Below are 5,000 nucleotides of genomic sequence, written 5' to 3'. Positions count from 1 at the left end.
GCAGGTGTAACCCGACCCCCCCCCAGCTATGCCGCTGCACCTCCACCTGCCTCCTTCTCCACCCGCATCCTCCTACCAGGAGTGACCCACCTCCACCTCCTGCCAGGAGTGACTCACCTCCTCCTCCACCCGCCTCCTCCTCCTACCAGGAGTGGGGGTGGGAGAAGGAGAGAGAGATGAGGTGAGAGAAGGAGAGAGAGAGAGAGAGAGGGAGAGGGAGGGGGGTGAGAGAGAGAGAAGAGAGAGAAAAGAAAGAGATGTTGTCTTCCATGGCTCCTCTGCTTTGATTTAGAGACTTTGAGGAGGTCATGGATGTAAGGCTCAGGGGAGGGGGTGTGGGGAGCAGGGGGTGGCAGGGTGGTAGGGAGGAGGGTGGGGGCAGGGACGGGTAGGGAGGGGGGCACAAAGCGCAGCACAGCTAAGTTCTGAGAGGGAGGGGGGTGTGAGGGGGGCCAGGGGGGAGGCACAAAACGCAGCTCAGCTCAGTTCTGAGAACAGGAAGGAGGAGCTGGCGATGTCCATGAAATTGATTATCACTGCATTTCAAATAGCAGGAAGTGAATGTTTACCAAAAACAATGCAAGAATACAGAAGATAGATATCTTTTAATCTTAATATTTAAAAATGTTCCTATTACAAATCTGAAGGTCTACTAAATTGCATTACATTTTTAGCAGACGCCTTTATCCAAAGTCACTTACAGCAAATACATTTGTCTAAGTAAGTGAATCATCTATCCATTAGTCATAGTGAGAAACAGTAATCTATGCTAGGACCAGGGGCCATTGGCACTCAAAATGTAAGATGAAGGAAGAATTAATGGAAATAATAATTTAAATGTGTTAACTGACACATTTACAGTTTTTCTCAATTGCTAAAACACATTTCACAAAACTTTCCTCCATTTTCCCAAAACTCTAAACACAACACACTTTTCTAAAGCTACATAAACAAAACCACACCTTCTCTCTGCAAAACTCAAACTTTCACACCAAAACAGCTGCTCAAAGCCTGCAAAAATTTAAACACTATACGCATCATTACAGACTACAACAAAACAACTGAAAACACAATGTTCAGTGTGTGAGAACTGCCAAAACACATTTTTAGAAACCTTACAGTATCTGTTCTCAGAATATATCACTGTAGAGTCTTGGGCATTCATAGATTTGTGTGTTTCATATGAACAGTATGTAAATCTACAGAAAATACAGTATGTACACTACGGTACTGTATCACAACTCAATGCAAACACTACAGAGGATCCATGACACACAACAATACTCATTGAAAACAATGTTCAGGGTGTGATGTTTTTTTATTTATTTATGGAACTATACCACACACACACACACACACACACCACAATCATTGTGCGGCATCACGTCGTCGAGATAATGGTGGCCACTGAGAACCTACTCAAGTTTGTACGGACTCTTGGTCCTGCTTCAGCCATTGTCATGCCATGGACAATGACATGGTCAATGACTGTTGCTCGCATATCGTCTGTAATGATGGTGCGAGTTTGTCTTGCTCTCCCTCCTGGGCCTGCTCCTCTTCCTCCTGGGCCTGCTCCTCTTCCTCCTGGGCCTGCTCCTCTCCCTCCTGGGCCTGCTCCTCTTCCTCCTGGGCCTGCTCCTCTTCCTCCTGGGCCTGCTCCTCTCCCTCCTGGGCCTGCTCCTCTTCCTCCTGGGCCTGCTCCTCTCCCTCCTGGGCCTGCTCCTCTTCCTCCTGGGCCTGCTCCTCTTCCTCCTGGGCCTGCTCCTCTCCCTCCTGGGCCTGCTCCTCTCCCTCCTGGGCCTGCTCCTCTCCCTCCTGGGCCTGCTCCTCTTCCTCCTGGGCCTGCTCCTCTTCCTCCTGGGCCTGCTCCTCTCCCTCCTGGGCCTGCTCCTCTCCCTCCTGGGCCTGCTCCTCTTCCTCCTGGGCCTGCTCCTCTCCCTCCTGGGCCTGCTCCTCTCCCTCCTGGGCCTGCTCCTCTCCCTCCTGGGCCTGCTCCTCTCCCTCCTGGGCCTGCTCCTCTTCCTCCTGGGCCTGCTCCTCTGCCTCCTGGGCCTGCTCCTCTTCCTCCTGGGCCTGCTCCTCTTCCTCTGACTCTGCCTCCATCCATTGTGTTCGTTTGGAACCTTCAGCAAACTGTGCACTCTGAACTGGCTTTTATAGGTGTGGTCACATCATTTGCAACAAGTGTCTTACATTTTGAGTCGTTGTGTTTAATGAATGAAGCCAGCCAGGTATGTTCATTGTGTTCAAATTTTGCTGACTGTGTTAAGCATTTTGCATCACATGAGCTTTAATTTGAGAATTTGAGAAGAGTTTTTTGCAACTTGTGTTTTAGCAAGACAAAATGTGTTTAGATTTATGAGAAGAGGAGGATTGTGTTTTGTGAATTGTGTCTTCATGTGAAATGTGTTTATGGTTTTGGCAAATGGGGGCTAGTTTTATTAAATGTGTTTAGAGAACTGGTCATTTGGTTTAGAGAATTGGCTTTTGTGTTTTAGCAATTGGGAAAAACTGTAAAACTGTCCAACAAAAACACATTTTAATTAAAGTCAGTAGCTGTCGCCCGAAAGTGTTGTTTCCTGTGTGTTGGTTGGGGGTTGATAATATCGTGCACACACACACACACACACACACAGAGAAAGAAAGAAAGAAAGAGAGAGACAGAGACACAGAGAGAGAGAGAGACAGACAGACAGACAGACAGACAGACAGACAGACAGACAGACAGAGAGACACAGAGACAGAGAGAGACAGAGAGACACAGAGACAGATAGAGAGAGATGTTACTGCTGCGTTGTGACAGGACATTTAACCCTGCGTTTGGTGTTGCGAGGCCCCCCCTTTCAGCTGCTCAGCAGGGGGGCAGTGCAACGCGGGGCCTGGCCCCCCCTCAGCTGGTTACCTCAAAGACAACACTGCCGCTGAACACCACCACCTCCTCCTACACCAGGCCCTATACACCACCACACACCTCCTCCACCAGGCCCTATACACCACCACCTCCTCCACCAGGCCCTATACACCACCACACACCTCCACCACCAGGCCCTATACACCACCACCTCCTTCACCACCAGGCCCTATACACCACCACCTCCTCCACCACCAGGCCCTATACACCACCACCACCTCCACCACCAGGCCCTATACACCACCACCACCAGGCCCTATACACCACCACCTCCACCACCAGGCCCTATACACCACCACCTCCACCACCAGGCCCTATACACCACCACCACCAGGCCCTATACACCACCTCCTCCACCACCAGGCCCTATACACCACCACCTCCACCACCAGGCCCTATACACCACCTCCACCACCAGGCCCTATACACCACCACCTCCACCACCAGGCCCTATACACCACCACCTCCACCACCAGGCCCTATACACCACCACCTCCACCACCAGGCCCTATACACCACCTCCACCACCAGGCCCTATACACCACCACCTCCACCACCACCAGGCCCTATACACCACCACCACCTCCACCACCAGGCCCTATACACCTCCACCACCAGGCCCTATACACCACCACCTCCACCAGGCCCTATACACCACCACCACCACCTCCTCCACCAGGCCCTATACACCACCACCTCCACCAGGCCCTATACACCACCACCTCCACCACCAGGCCCTATACACCACCACCTCCTCTACCACCAGGCCCTATACACCACCACCTCCACCACCAGGCCCTATACACCACCACCTCCTCCACCACCAGGCCCTATACACCACCTCCACCACCAGGCCCTATACACCACCACCTCCACCACCAGGCCCTATACACCACCACCTCCTCCACCAGGCCCTATACACCACCACCTCCTCCACCAGGCCCTATACACCACCTCCACTACCAGGCCCTATACACCACCACCTCCTCCACCACCAGGCCCTATACACCCCCTCCACCACCACCACCAGGCCCTATACACCACCACCTCCTCCACCACCAGGCCCTATACACCACCACCTCCTCCACCACCAGGCCCTATACACCACCACCTCCACCACCAGGCCCTATACACCCCCTCCACCACCACCACCAGGCCCTATACACCACCACCCCCACCAGGCCCTATACACCACCTCCACCACCAGGCCCTATACACCACCACCACCAGGCCCTATACACCACCTCCACCACCAGGCCCTATACACCACCTCCACCACCAGGCCCTATACACCACCTCCACCACCAGGCCCTATACACCACCACCACCACCAGGCCCTATACACCACCACCTCCTCCACCAGGCCCTATACACCACCACCTCCTCCACCACCAGGCCCTATACACCACCTCCACCACCAGGCCCTATACACCACCACCACCTCCACCACCAGGCCCTATACACCACCACCTCCTCTACCACCAGGCCCTATACACCACCTCCACCACCAGGCCCTATACACCACCACCTCCACCACCAGGCCCTATACACCACCACCTCCTCCACCAGGCCCTATACACCACCACCTCCACCACCAGGCCCTATACACCACCACCTCCTCCACCACCAGGCCCTATACACCACCACCTCCTCCACCAGGCCCTATACACCACCACCTCCACCACCAGGCCCTATACACCACTACCTCCACCACCAGGCCCTATACACCACCACCTCCACCACCAGGCCCTATACACCACCTCCACCACCAGGCCCTATACACCACCACCTCCACCACCACCAGGCCCTATACACCACCACCAGGCCCTATACACCTTCACTGCAATCTAAATTCAGAATAGTGTTTCTTCCTTCCCCTTGTTCAATGCAAACTACTTCTAACTGAAACGGTTATTCTGTCAATAATTTTCAAAATTATCCAGTGAATATCTTACTGTACTTACATGACCTAGAAAATAACAAAGGACAACAAAGGTCCTTTGCAGTGGTTATCTAGTGCAGTGGTTATCTAGTGATGGAAATAATAATGAACACAGAAACATGAACACAGAAATGCACCAGCCAGCAG

This window comes from Nansenia antarctica (assembly GCF_963989245.1).
Source record: "Nansenia antarctica genome assembly, chromosome: 1".
In the NCBI taxonomy this organism is placed as follows: domain Eukaryota; kingdom Metazoa; phylum Chordata; class Actinopteri; order Argentiniformes; family Microstomatidae; genus Nansenia; species Nansenia antarctica.
The sequence above is the reverse complement of the archived record's forward strand: the minus strand, read 5'-3'. Positions refer to the sequence as shown.